This window comes from Cornus florida, unplaced genomic scaffold (genome assembly GCF_030987335.1).
Source record: "Cornus florida cultivar Cherokee Brave unplaced genomic scaffold, ASM3098733v1 CherokeeBrave_3.0.0_Hap2_Chr11, whole genome shotgun sequence".
NCBI lineage: Eukaryota > Viridiplantae > Streptophyta > Magnoliopsida > Cornales > Cornaceae > Cornus > Cornus florida.
The window spans coordinates 123,085,005-123,100,430 of NW_026775581.1; the positions used below are offsets into that span (position 1 = coordinate 123,085,005).

A 15,426-nucleotide genomic window follows, 5' to 3' on the forward strand; every position below is an offset into this window, starting at 1 on the left:
ATTTAGGTTAATCTAGCAATTTGTTGGACTGTAATGGGATTATAGAATTTGTTCTAAATGCATGATAGAGTCATTGATATATTGGATTGGGTCTATGCATGCTTTGGATGCTAGTTGTGTAAACTATTAAACTGTTTCCTGCAATTACATGGTTTAATTCTGGGATTTAAATTGCTGAAATCTTAAATACTTTTCTGCAATTATTTGGATGGTGGTTTTGGACTGTAAATTACTTGTTCATTATGTATACATTGTAATTTACTTGGATATGGAGGATTGTATGCACCAGTATGGGACGGTGACATATTAGGGACGGTTTAGCTCAAAACGCATAAACCTAACCTAATGGAATGGATTAAAAGATATCGAATCCTAATTGTGACTAAGTCAGATCAGCTGTAACCAAGTTGGATGACTTCTTGGATTAACGGATGGTAGTTAAGTCATATCAACTGAATAAGTTGAGTGACTAACTAGTTGGTTTATTGTATGTCAGTTTAATAAATAGTTGAATTACATACCCTGGATTTGGACGGACTTTATATATATGTTTATGGTACCACGAGTTGAGCTTGAGTCTCAGACTCATTGGTTAGGGTGCGTATATGCAGTGGATGCGTAGCTGGTTATAATAGGTTGAGGTGTACCCTGTTAGGTCTAGGTACTCATGCCAACCTTTGGGTGCGTATTCGCATGTTGCCTTCTATTTAAATTGAGACCCCTATTATAGACTAGTGAATGTCCCTTAGTGTGGATATATTTATACGTATGGACTAGATAGATATTGTGAGGTGTCTACGGTGTATCTGCATATCGGGTCACTGTATGGATTGCAGTTAGATTAGAACTTGCTCGTGGGTCTGACCCACTCCTTTATTATTCTTTTCAGGTACAGGACGGTTCCAGCCTTAGAGCTTGATCGTGCTTGTCAAGGACAGTCCCACATTCATCTGATTACGTAGGACTTCTCTCGATGTTTCTAGCATTATCTATTTTCAGTTTTCAGTTTCAGTTGAACTTTTGGTTAGGGGTCCACCAGTGGATTTCCAAGTTGTAACCTTGAAGTTTTGGAGGAATGGAGTTTTATTTTTCAGTTATGCATAGAGGGTTTTTTTTTAATTAAATGTTCTTTTAGTTTTATTCCATCTTTATTACTTCATTTTGTCATCTGTGCTCGTTTTAAAATACTTAATTGTTGGATATTCCCTCGGGTTTGGGCCTGGGCCTGATCAACCCGTGTCTCGGATCCGAGGGGTATCACAGTTGGTATCAAAGCACTCCAAGTTTAATTGTCTCTAGGACGTTTCGTATTAAGATTTCTGCGTAGCGTTTTTTTTTATAGAGCTCATGTTTAGGATTCGTTGAATTCTTTTACGGTTTGTTTAAACTCGTACTGATGTCTGTCTTTCTATGTTAACAGCATGGTTAACACTGGAAGAGGACAGAACATGAACAGTCGACAGAGGAGAGCGGCACGTAGATAGCAGGAACGTCTACAACGTCGGCAAATGGAAGAAGAGCAGCAAATGCCAGGGTTTCAGGAGGAGCAGGAGGAAGTTCAACAGACTCAGGGTCGGGTCAGAGATTCAAAGATTCCTCCACACCTCAATGACCTTGTTGCTCGGGCTATAGAGGCTGGGGTAACAGCTACACTCCGGAACCAACCACAGGTTCAGCAGGCACTTGTACCAGCACCAGTGGTTCAGACGGATTCTTGGGGAAAGGCTAGGAGCTCTTTCACAAAGGGGAGTCCACCTATGTTCTCAGGCTCCACCGATGCGATAGCAGCTCACCAGTGGAAACAGGACATTGAGCGTCATCTTCGTTTGGTTCAGTGCACGGAGGTTCAGAAGCAGATGCTTGCTACTTTCAAGCTAGTTGGGAATGCACTACAGTGGTGGGAGTCAGTTACCACCTCAGAGGAGAGGATGACATTGTCTTATGATGAGTTCAGTGCTCGCTTTGACGAGAAATATTTTCCCTATACAGTCAGGGCAGCTATGAAGACCGAGTTTCTAAATCTGCAGCAGGGAAACATGACAGTGGCAGAGTATGAGCAGCAGTTCACACGCTTGTCTCTCTTTGCACCGGAGGAGGTGGATACAGATGAGAAGAAGCGTAACAGTTTCGTCAAGGAACTGATGTGGTTTATCAAGAGAGCTATTACAGGTAGTCCAGCCTATACTACCTATGCTTAGGTGGTAGACGTCACTCTACAACAGTATCAGTTGACTGTGGACATCAGACAAGCTCGTGGTGAGAAGCGGGGTGATAAAGACTATACTAATCAGTCAGCTAAAAAGGGGAATGGCAATAGTCACCGACAGAATGACAAAGGCAAGTTCTAGGGACAACAGCCTTGGAAGAAGCACAAGGGTGGTTCAGATGCTCACCGGAATGGGGCACCTATTCAGAGGCAACAGAATGGGGGACCACAGGTAGGACAGGGTTAGCCACAGGCTAACTGACAGAAGAAGCCATTTGGTACTTTCCAGGGTAGTTGTTACACTTGTGGAGAGTATGGTCATACCACCAGGCAGTGTCCTAAAGCAGGACAGGGACAGGGATAGTATGTGCAGTAGGGACAGAGGGCGCCAGTGCCTCTACAGGCTCCACAGGTTCCACGGATTCAGGGACAGACGCATCTGGCTTTACCGGCACCACCGCAGACTCAGGGACAGGCACCACAGCAGTTTCACTATGGCAGGGTGTATAACCCCATGCCACAGGATGTTCAGGCACCTCAGACTATTGAGGGTAAGTTTCCTATGTATGGTTTACATGGACAGGTTTTATTTGATACGGGTGCTACACACTCATTTGTAGCTAAGACTTTTGTTACTTTATCTGGGATGAGGACGAGGGTATGCACTAGACCTCAGGGTATTTCTACACCATTGGGTGATACAGCTATTATACATGAGAGTGATGGGCCTGTGACATTAGATATTAGCAGACTCAGATTTCTAGCCAATCTACTGGTCCTGGACATGCACACTTATGATGTGATACTTGGGATGGATTGGTTGTCTCACTACCATGCTCAAGTTGATTGTTTTAATAGATCTATTATTTTTACCATACCTGGTCAGGATATGTATGTAGTAGCTATGCCACGTTCTAAAGGGGGCGATGGCACTTATTTGTTCCATGTGGAGAGGGAAAATGAGGAGGGGATTACTGTGCCATTGGATAACATACCGATTATACAGGATTTCCCGAATGTATTTCAGGAGATTCCAGGGTTGCCACCTAGTCGAGAGATTGATTTTGTGATAGATTTAGCTCCAGGCACTGCGCCTATTGCTAGGGCACCCTATCAGATGGCACCGGTAAAGATGAGAGAGCTGAGGGATCAGATTCAGCAGTTACTCAGCTAGGGTTTTATTCGTAGGAGTAAATCACCTTGAGGAGCACCGATTCTATTTGTGAAGAAGAAGGATGGTTTGCTTCGTCTGTGTATAGATTACAGGGAGTTGAATAAGATTACGATTCAAAACAAATATCCTTTGCCCAGGATTGATGACTTGTTTGATCAGTTAAGGGAAGCCACATACTTCTCCAAGATTGATCTGCATTCTGGGTATCATCAGCTGAGGGTTAGGGAGCAGGATGTTCCTAAGACAACATTTCTCACGAGATATGGTTCTTATGAGTTTCGTGTTATGCCGTTTTGGACGACTAATGCACCTGCAGTATTCATGGACTTAATGAATAGAGTCTTCTGGGCTTATTTGGATCAGTTTGTTATTGTCTTTATTGATGACATCTTGATCTATTCTCGGTCAGAGGATGATCATGCTAGACATCTTCGCATAGTCTTGCAGACGCTTCGTGAGCACCAGTTATATGCCAAGTTCGAGAAATGTGAATTTTGGCAGCGGGAGGTGAAATTTCTGGGTCACGTGGTGTTAGAAAAGGGGATAGCAGTGGATCCGGCCAAGGTTTCAGTGGTGGTTGAGTGGGGACAGCCTACATCACCTACTGAGATTCGGAGTTTTCTCGGTCTGGCAGGATATTACAGGAGATTCATCCAGGGGTTCTCTAAGATAGCAGGACCACTCACTCATCTGACCAAGAAGGGTGTACAGTTCGTGTGGGATGAACACTGTCAGCGAGCTTTTGATGAGCTGAAAAGGAAACTGACTTCTGCACCGGTTCTGGTTACTCCGCAGAGCAGGATAGAGTATCTTGTTTACACGGATGCTTCGTTGCAGGATCTTGGATGTGTATTGATGCAGGAGGAGCGACCAATTTCTTATGGATCTCGGAAACTTAAGCCTCATGAGCTTAATTATCCAACACATGATTTAGAGTTGGCAGCAGTGGTCTTTGCCTTGCGTATTTGGATGTATTATCTGTTGGGTGAGTCCTTCAGTTTATTCAGTGATCACAAGAGTCTGTAGTACTTGTTCACTCAGCGGGAGCTGAATATGAGACAACGCAGATGGTTGGAGTTTGTAAAAGACTATCATTTTTCTATACAGTACCATCCAGGGAAAGCGAATGTAGTGGCGGATGCACTCAGTCGCCGACCTGTTGGTAGTCTTTCTGCTCTATTCACTACTGAGTGGAATGCTTTGAAGAGTGTGGATGAGTTATCGGATACTTTTATAGCTTGCATGGTGGTTACACCTTCCATCATTCGCAAGGTTTTACAAGCACAACTCACGGATCAGCAGTGCATTGACAAGGTTTCAGAGATAGCTTCTGGAGAGGTTCCATTTTACTATGTTGGGGCTGACGGAGGTTTGAGGTACAAAGGGCGTATAGTAGTACCTTCTGCTGATGGTTTGAGGAAGGATGTGATGACTGAAACTCACCACTATGAGTTCTCTGTTCATCCAGGAGGCGATAAGATGTATCAAGATATGAAGCGGCAGTTTTGGTGGGCAGGTATGAAGAGGGACATTGCTCTTTTTGTTTCTCAGTGTAGTACTTGTCAGATGGTTAAGATTGATCATCAGAGGCCGCTAGGAGCTCTACAGCCACTACTAATTCCGGAGTGGAAATGGGAGAGCATATCTATGGATTTTGTGGAAGGGTTGCCAAATTCTTTCAAGGGGCATAATTCCATATATGTCATTGTGGATAGGTTGACCAAGTCAGCTCATTTCTTGCCTATTTGCACTGACTACACTTCGGAGCAGTTGGCGAGGCTTTACATTTCAGAGATTGTGAAGCTACATGGCATTCCATTGTCCATTATATCGAACAGGGATTCGAGCTTTGTATGTGGATTTTGGAAGAGTTTTCAGCAGGCTTTAGGTACGGAGTTACACCTTAGTACTGCTTATCATCCTCAGACTGACGGACAGACTGAGAGGGTGAATCAGATTATGGAAGATATGCTTCGGTCGTGTGTTCTGGATTTCAAGGGCCACTGGGAGGAATATTTGCCACTTGTGGAGTTTGCTTATAACAATAGTTTCCAGAAGACTATTGGGATGGCACCTTTTGAGGCGTTATACAGTCGACCGTGTCGATCACCTGTTTGTTGGATGGAGGTTGGAGAGAATCGATTCTTAGGTCCTGAGTTCATCAAGGATACCTCTGAAAAGATTGCTCTTATTCGAGATCGCATGCGTACTGCCCAAAGTAGGCAGAAGAGCTATGCTGATCGTCGTACTCGTGCTTTGGAGTTTCGGGTTGGGGATCAGGTTCTTCTCAAAGTATCTCCTATGAAGAGTGTTATACGCTTTGGGAAGAAAGGGAAGTTGTCTCCACGGTTTGTCAGTTCATTCATGATTACGGATCGAGTTGGAGCTGTTGCTTATCGGTTGGCACTGCCGGATAATTTGGACCGCGTACGCAACGTATTCCATGTGTCCATGTTGCGGAAATTTCTGCAAGATGAGGATCGGTATCAGCATATCGATGTTGGGGAGATTGAGTTGCAGTCGGATGCAACTTATTTGGAGCCACCATGTCGTATTGTTGACCTTCGGGATCAAATCCTTCGCAATAAGGTTATCCCTTTGGTTCGTGTGCAGTGGAGTCATCACAATGAGGCTAAGTCCACTTGGGAACGGGAGGATATCATTCGCTCGCAGTTTCCTAAAATATTGGATGAAGGTAAGAGCGAATTCCGAGGACGGAATTCCTTTTGTTAGGGGGGAAGAATGTAATACCCCTAATTTTAAAAGGCAATTCCTGGAATTTAATTTATGGCTTATTTGCATTTTATTTGCTTATTTGCGTAATAGTTTTATGATTTATTTGTTTAATCAGTCATGTTGTTTAATTAATGGCTTAATGGTTTATTTGTTTAATCAGTCATGTTACTTAATCTGTTTTTGATAACTGTTTATATAATTTTATTTATTTATTTAATTGTGTTTATTTAATTGTTTAATCAATTTTATTTAATGAAAATTTAAATTTAAGGGAATTTAGTTTTCTGTTCTCTACGTGAATTTAGGGTTGCAATTTACATGGGTGGCCAACATAGGTATTTATCTTAGGTCGGTTTATGGGCCGAGATGGGCTCTGGCTTTAAGGTTACAAGGATTAGGGTTTAGAGTTAAGCTTATAAATATATTACGTGAGGTAAGCTTAGGGTTTGGATTCATAGCAGTTAATTCGGAGACGTGAATTGAATTCTGTGAAAGACACAGAAATTGTGAGGTACAGAGGGAGAACAGAGGAAGATAGGAGGTGTCTCTGGGTTGAACCAAGTTACTGGGGAAGCATACTTGCAGTTTAGGACACAAACATATCACCACAGAAGCTGAGAATTTAGAGTTTCAAGTCTGAAACTCAAAGGCGAGTTCTTCTCTTCCTCCTTCCATCTGGCTAGTGTTCTGTGCACCTAGATAATCTCTAGGGTTTAATTAATTATTAAATCAGAACTTAAATGCTTACCATATAAAATATTGATGATCTCTGCGTGTTAAAACAAATTCTGTTAAATGTTTGCAAGTCTTGTTTCTGTTCTCTGTTTAAGCATGTAATGGTTGTTAGCAATTTTTGTTTCTTTAATTGTTTTTTCCTCTGTAAATAAATCATGGGGATGTTTATGGGGTGTTATAGGACTCTAAAGATCAGTAGTGAAGAGGAACAAAGGGGTTGAACTAGAACTGTTATTGCAAAGTTTCAAATTTGTTTCTAACGCGTGTTAGTTTGGTAGCAAATTTAACCTCTATATTTTTTTCTAATGGTTGCTATCAAACCTTTGGGATGCTCCTGGGTGTTAATAAGATGCTTAAGATCTACTTTAGAAACCAACAGAGTGATAGGAGTTGATCAGAGAGGGAGTAGACGGACTAAAACGAAGCAACGGGGACAGAGGCTCTCAAAAGAGGTGAGAGCCGGCTCCATGGATGTGGGACCCGGCTCCCACAACAAGTAGAGCCGGCTCTAGGCTGAAAGAGCCTGCTCCCAAAATTTGGAGCAGGCTCCCTTTTGCAATATACGTTTAATTTTTATTTTTTTTTAGTTTTAAGGCACTGTTTGGTAATCTGGACACTGTTTGAGCCTTGGGATGCTTCTAATGGCTTGTGGGGACTTTTCAGAGGATATAACTACTTGATTCTAAGTGTGATTAAACTAGTTGATGCATGGTTTAAGTCTCTAAGATAAAGGACAAAATAGTATAAAAGCGAATGACTTAGTACACTGTTATCGGATGGGACGCAATAAATTGTTTAGGTTAATCTAGCAATTTGTTGGACTATAATGGGATTATAGAATTTGTTCTAAATGCATGATAGAGTCATTGATATATTGGATTGGGTCTATGCATGCTTTGGATGCTAATTGTGTAAACTATTAAACTGTTTCCTGCAATTACATGGTTTAATTCTGGGATTTAAATTGCTGAAATCTTAAATACTTTTCTGCAATTATTTGGATGGTGGTTTTGGACTGTAAATTATTTGTTCATTATGTATACATTGTAATTTACTTGGATATGGAGGATTGTATGCACCGGTATGGGACGGTGACATACTAGGGACGGTTTAGCTCAAAACGCATAAACCTAACCTAATGGATTAATGGAATGGATTGAAAGATATCGAATCCTAATTGTGACTAAGTCAGATCAGCTGTAACCAAGTTGGATGACTTCTTGGATTAACGGATGGTAGTTAAGTCATATCAGCTGAATAAGTTGAGTGACTAACTAGTTGGTTTATTATATGTCAGTTTAATAAATAGTTGAATTACATACCCCGGATTTGGATGGACTTTATATATATGTTTATGGTACCACGAGTTGAGCTTGAGTCTCAGACTCATTGGTTAGGGTGCGTATATGCAGTGGATGCATAGCTTGTTATAACAGGTTGAGGTGTACCCTGTTAGGTCTAGGTACTCATACCCACCTTTGGGTGCGTATTCGCATGTTGCCTTCTATTCAGGTTGAGACCCCTATTATAGACTAGTGAATGTCCCTTAGTGTGGATATATTTATACGTATGGACTAGATAGATATTGTGAGGTGTCTACGGTGTATCTATGTATCGAGTCACTGTATGGATTGCAGTTAGATTAGAACTTGCTCGTGGGTCTGACCTACTCCTTTATTATTCTTTTCAGGTACAGGACGGTTCCAACCTTAGAGCTTGATCGTGCTTGTCAAGGACAGTCCCACATTCATCTGATTGCGTAGGACTTCTCTCGATGTTTCTAGCATTATCTATTTTTAGTTTTCAGTTTCAGTTGAACTTTTGGTTAGAGGTCCACCAGTGGATTCCCAAGTTGTAACCTTGAAGTTTTGGAGGAATGGAGTTTTATTTTTCAGTTATGCATAGAGGGTTTTTTTTTAATTAAATGTTCTTTTAGTTTTATTCCATCTTTATTGTTTCATTTTGTCATCTGTGTTCGCTTTAAAATACTTAATTGTTGGATATTCCCTCGGGTTTGGGCCTAGGCCTGATCAACCCGTGTCTCAGATCCGAGGGGTATCACAGAGTTCGACTTCTGATTCATCTTCACGTACTCTATCGGTCGGTTTTGTTCCACTGCCGGGCCTCGAGTATAACTTGCGAACTCCCCTCTGGCTATCAGCATCTCTACCTGTCTCCTTAAATTCTTGCATTCATTAGTCTGATGGCCAAAGTCAGAATGGAATGCATAATACTTAGACTGATCCCTCTGTTCGAGGGGTTGTCTGATTGGTAATGGAGATCGGAACTTATCTTTATTTTCTTGGTACAGCCTTGCTAAGGTGACTTTCAATGGAGTAACCAGCTCTTCCTCCCTGGGCCTCTTCTCAGATTTCCACGAGGTCTGACGCTGTGGCTGAACCTGCTTTTGTCTGATCTTTGCTTTGGTTTTCTCTTCTGTTGATATGACGGATGTCTTCCAAGCGTTAGCTACCTCTTCTTCTTCCAAGCACATGAATCCATCGGCTCTTTCATTAAGTTCATCCATAGTCTTCGGCGTATTCACTACCAAGCTTGTGTGGAATGGAGTGCCACGAGTTATGGCCAATATAAACGCTTGAACCGCCGTAGAAAGATGACATTAAATCACCATACTCTTAGTATGGTTAAACCTGGTTAGGAAAGCTTGGAGACGCTCATCCTCATGCTGCTTCATTGTGAATAGGCTCGAAATGTCCATTGCTGGACGTTTATTTCCATAATATTGGCTTATGAACCGATCACACAAGCTTCAGAAACTATCCACTGAGCCCCTCGGCAGGTTCTTGAACCAATTGAGCGCTGGTCCAGCTAGACTTATAGGGAAGCACTTGCACATCAAGGAATCATTCTCAGTGTTTAGAGCCATTTTCAACTGGATGTGATATACATGATCAATCGGATCGGTCGTTTCGTCGAACAGAATGAAAACGGGTATGAAAAATTTCCTCGGACTCGGAGCATTCAGAATTTCATCAGTAAACGGCGAATCAACCGTTCGAGCTGCTGAACGGAGGACTTCATTTTCCCTCTGGAACCTCGCGATTGCTCTCTGATCTACAAATCTCCTTTCTGAGCTGCGATAGTTGAGCGTCGCCATGGAAGGCTGATAAGTCGGATCGAGTGATCTTTCCTCAATAAACTCTTTGCGCCACGGCGGTATAGCTTTGTGACGATCAAACTCCATTGCTTCTCCTCGGCTGAGCATTTCTTGATGTGGATCGAAAGTCATGGCTTCGTTTCACCTGATCTGTTCACGCCGTGGATCCACGTGAGTTGATCCTTCATGATCATCAACACGATAAGGATTTGGCGGCAAATCGTTTGGCCAGACCTCCTCGCGGTGAAGATCTGTCTGATTGTTCCCTACCTCCTCACCTTGATGTGCCGCATCGGTACATACAACTTCTTCTCCTGCCGGGAACGATCGCGGAATCACCAGAACTTTTTGACGCTACATTTCAGTCCTTAGATCTGCATTCTCTCTCCTGAGAGCTTCGATCATGCTCATCAACTCATCAAGTTTCATCTGCTGGACATTCTCTACCGTATTGGAGTTCTCACCCCCAGTCATCATTCTGGAACGGAGCAAAGGCATGAATCACAAATTCTAAGTTAGATCTGAGTTTCGCTGATGCGAATCACGTCAGATCTAGACTCAAATTTTACGAGTTACGTTCTCCCTTCGATAGATCAGAGCTTTTCTGGCGTCTGAGCTTGCTGGATCAAGCCGCGATAGAGTGAATCACAGCTGCGTAAACTTAACGCCAATTTCTCAAAATCAATCAAGAATCAAGAACTTCTCAAGAGCAAACTGCAATCTCTTAGATCTGGATTAAACTTCTAGAAATCAAGCTTCGTTGTCACCAATCAGTCTGAATCAACATGACGTTGATCAAACAAGAATCAACCTCCAACGCTTCCCACAGACGGCGCCAATTGAAGATGCAAAGAGTTTTCTCTCTCTATTTGGACAGAATCTCATTACATTTTCAATTAAAAAATAAATCTCCCCCTCTTTCACTCTCTTCACTGCCCTTTTATAGGCAATTACAAGTGCTGCTGGACTATCAGTTTTGGGCCTTTTTTCCAATGGGCTTGGTCTTCTTCGGTGGATCCTCTGAGCTCGGCCCATTCTGTGGTGCTCTTATATGGGTTGTATTTCATTTGTTTGCCCCGATGCCACGTCCGCGAACTATAACCAGCCCATATCACTTATTGTATCCTCAACAGCAAACTTCAGTACTACTGATTGGATAAAATAAGAGGGGTGATGGATCTGCTAAAATAGCATACACATAATTTGGAAATGGAAGTTGACAGTTCTCCAAGACCATACCAACATAACAAGATGGCACATCCACCTATGAAACTCAAAAATAGAGAAGTTTATCTCATGTGTGTAGAGCAAAAAATGTGAATAAAATTGAGAAAGTACAAATAATAGCTAGACTGATTATGTCACTCATCAAGTACCTAAAGATAATAAAGGGATTAACATTATTAGTTGATTATAAATATCTCTATTTATGAATGTTTACTATATTAGTGAAAGAGGAAGAAAGTTTGGATAGGCAAAGACTTGAGCGTTCTACCTTAGGGTTGCAAAGAGAGCGGCGTAAATTTGAAAAGCAGCCATCACAAACAATTCTAAGAGGAGCATATTGTCACGAAGTGATTCCTAAGACGCTTGGAGGATGGAAGACACGCATGCTGGTTGGCAAAGAGCAGAGTTTGACTGGGAATGGTTCCAGGGAAGGGGCGTGCAGGAGCACAGGATGGTACATCTTCAGAGTTCAGGCAGGTCGACTCGGTTCAGTTCGAGGTGCTTGTCGCTAGTCGTGGACTTGACTATGAAGAAGGGAGTTGGCCATCCCTGCACAAACTGGTCGGGAGCTGGAGCCGTTCCCCTGACGAGGCCATGGCAGGCCGAAACCAGTCAGCATGTTTCCTTGGGAGGGCAGGTCGTGGTGGCTGACCAGGGCGCTTGCGCGAGCTGAAGCAACGCCTTGGTGCCGCACGGGCCGTGCCGCTGCGCCAAATCTCTAGGCCCGTGACAAATGGTATCAGAGCAGGACTTGGGGTAAAGCACGGTGGGGTGCCCCCTTATCGGTCCGGGAGGGGTCAGAGAATGAAGACGGTGCATTGAAGTTGCGTCGATGAGGAGGAATCAATGCAGTTGGGGGGGAGAGCCTCCATCTCCCCAGGAAGAGGCGTCCGTTGAAGTTGCGCATTGAAGGGCCGGAGGGCCGCGCGCACCAAAGTTCGTGCTTAGTCCTTGGGTGATGCAAACCATGGTGAAGGGCGAGCATCAAGTCGGCAGGAGGCCATTGCTTGCTCGGGATGTCGCGGAGGCGGCATGACAGAGAAGAGTCACGTCCTTGAGGAGTGGATGTCCCCTTGGTCCGAGGCCTATCATTGGGCGAGTGCAGTGCAGGGAGCTGCACAAGGAAGCGATGGTGGGAAGGCGAGCATACCGCATGGAGGCAGACTTTGGAAGGGAGTGGACGCAGTAGTGAAGCGCCGCACTGCGACGAGGACGTCGCAGGATTTGGGTGGGGGAGAATGTCACGAAGTGATTCCTAAGACGCTTGGAGGATGGAAGACACGCATGCTGGTTGGCAAAGAGCAGAGTTTGACTGGGAATGGTTCCAGGGAAGGGGCGTGCAGGAGCACAGGATGGTACCTCTTCAGAGTTCAGGCAGGTCGACTCGGTTCAGTTCGAGGTGCTTGTCGCTGGTCGTGGACTTGACTATGAAGAAGGGAGTTGGCCATCCCTGCACAAACTGGTCGGGAGCTGGAGCCGTTCCCCTGACGAGGCCATGGCAGGCCGAAACCAGTCAGCATGTATCCTTGGGAGGGCAGGTCGTGGTGGCTGACCAGGGCGCTTGCGCGAGCTGAAGCAACGCCTTGGTGCCGCACGGGCCGTGCCGCTGCGCCAAATCTCTAGGCCCGTGACAATATGCTCTATGCTCCTGACCCGTCTTAGTTTTGTACAGTACCCCTCTTATAGCTCTATTTTCTTCAACCAGGGATATAACTGCTCCTTGCTCAAGCCGTACACTAAATAAAAAATTGCATATCAAAAAGGGACAGTGGAACCAAAATGTACAAGTAACAAAATTAAATTATAAATCAATAAGTTATACTAGGTATAGTACTAAATAAAAGCAATTGTCAAGGAATTAATACAAACTGAACACAGATGACAAACTAAAAATTTCTGTTACAGATCTATAGTTAAAAATGTACCGATGCTAGTTCCAGATCAACAAACAAAAGAATTGTTGATGATTGTCCAAAGGAAAAGAAAAATAACGCACTGGAGCCGGCCAAAGTAAGGAAATTGAATCATTAAAATATCAGTACACATAATTTGAGCCACATATTATGATTACAAAAAATTATTGTAGAATTTAAGATCAATTTATTGAACCAGTAAAAAAATTAACATTTCCGAAGTAATTAATGGAACAATAGAGATAATTAAACTAACCGATTAGTTGCAACAATAGGAAATAAAGTATACTTGGGAAGTGTAGCAGCTTTTTCCCTCATCTTCTGTATGAACCTTCCGTTGTGGAAGAATCTCCCAGCAACATCTGAATGAAACTTTTCAAGGGAATAAGACAGTTTTGCATTTCTCTCATTTTAAAAACCACAACTCCAAGTACTCTCTGCGCATCAATTTCCTCCACACAATCTGTAGTTGAAATGCTTGTGTTTTAGATTTCACAACCAAATCAATTATTGGTATAGATAAAGATGAGCAAGAGCAATTGCCAACTAGTCTCCTTCAACACACAAAAGCTTTTTACAGTAACTTGTTTCAACAGTTCCGAAAATTTCCTAACTTAAAAGGGGCTGTAACTAATTAACTCCAAAATCTGCATGCAGATCGAGTTTCATGCATACTTTCAAGGCCCAATTCAATCAGCTTCAAGTATCCAGCTGGTTGTAGCAGTTCACCAACAATTCTGTTAGGTTCTATCAAATCTCTCTCAATCACTTGAACTCGCCATCCATCCCGCAACAAAGTAACAAGAAACAAGAGAATTACAGAGACCAGTCTATGTCATATTGAAATAAATCGTTATGATGTTCTAAAGAGTGGAAAGATTAGGGCAGGGTGCAAGAAAAAAATGGACAAAGTGTGTCAGCTTGCAACAGAAACTAATACTTCCATTGAAAGTCAACCTGATATTCCTCTGCACGTCCATTGATTTAATTTTAATAAAAATAACATGAAAGGAAAAGAAATATTGGAAATTCTTTAAAAAGGAAAATTTCAGTGTGAAAGTAACTCTTCCCTAACTTTTCCAGGCAAAAAATAAATAAAATCACCTGGCTTTTTCCCAAAATATTCTTACAAAAAAACACGGAAATTTTGCTTTCTAGAGAAAAATAAATGAAATTTCAATTGTACTCTGTTTACTATTTAAAATAAAATGTATTTATGCATAAAATGGATTCTTACAAAATAGAGAGTCATAGCGGTGTTAGCTTGCAACTGAAACCAACTTTCATGCTGCCTAATGCTAACCAAATGAATCTTAGAAAATTTATTTATTTTCCATCTAACCAAACATCCCCTAAAGCTCTGTTTGTTGGACCCAAAATAGTTCCTTTAAAGAAATTTTCCAGGGACGGTTAAACGTATAGTTAGACATTGAGACGGTTCCCACCATATAAAAAATTATATTAACACAGTTCGACCAGAACATTACTTGTTTCCCGGTTAAAACCTTTTTTCCGTGAAAACGAACAGGGCATGAAAAACAAAATTCCCGAAGGAACTTTCATGTTCCAGTTGATAATTTTCCGAAGAAACAAACAGTTCGAAAAGGGTAATTAAAAAGATAGAAAACTAACTTTTCCAAGGGTGTGAGAGAGGGCTGCACCGGCGACACCGGCTCCGACGATGATGATGTCAGTTTTTGGTCCATGACTCTCTTTCTCTACCCCTCTGCAATTGCACATGTGGGCGACTCTTCTCTTTCTCTCTCTAGCTCTGGTTCGGGTGTTGACGGTCTTTGTTGTTGGGAAAGGTGTGATAGTGGAAGATGAAAGAGAACGTGGAATAGAGGGTCCATTTATAAGGGAAAACAGAGGATGTTGTGGTCATACTATCGTCAGAGTTAGAGCGATAACAGAAACAATGTTGCAGTCTGTGGGTTGGACGGTGAGCTAAGACGGGTGGTGTTGATGGATGGACCCGTGAATCAGCAATCTGGTTGGTTGGTTTTAACTGACCGGGTTCTTGTCTTTTGATCCAAGTTCCGAGTCTATCTTCTAATTCTACTCTGTTATGAATGTGAAATAAATAAACATGCAAGGTAAGAGACAAGTAATTAAGGATCCGAATCTGTTCCAATTCCAATGCACCTCTCACTTAAAGATCCGAATCTGCTCTAGTGCACTTCTCACTCGACTCTCTGTCCAGTGAGGATCCAAAGGCTGAGATCAAACCACCTAGCCACATCATCGCCTGACACTCAACAACTTAGCGCTCAGCAACTTAGTTAACAAAATTACTGATGTACTCTTTTTTTACGGC

The 15,426-nt window shown here is 42.5% G+C and overlaps 1 pseudogene; it reads right to left on the reverse strand.

Moving 5' to 3' along the window:
* LOC132282040 (squalene epoxidase 3-like) overlaps positions 1 to 14,849 on the reverse strand; it is a 36,116-nt pseudogene extending 21,267 nt beyond the window's left edge.
* Between the last annotated feature and the right edge of the window lie 577 nt (positions 14,850 to 15,426).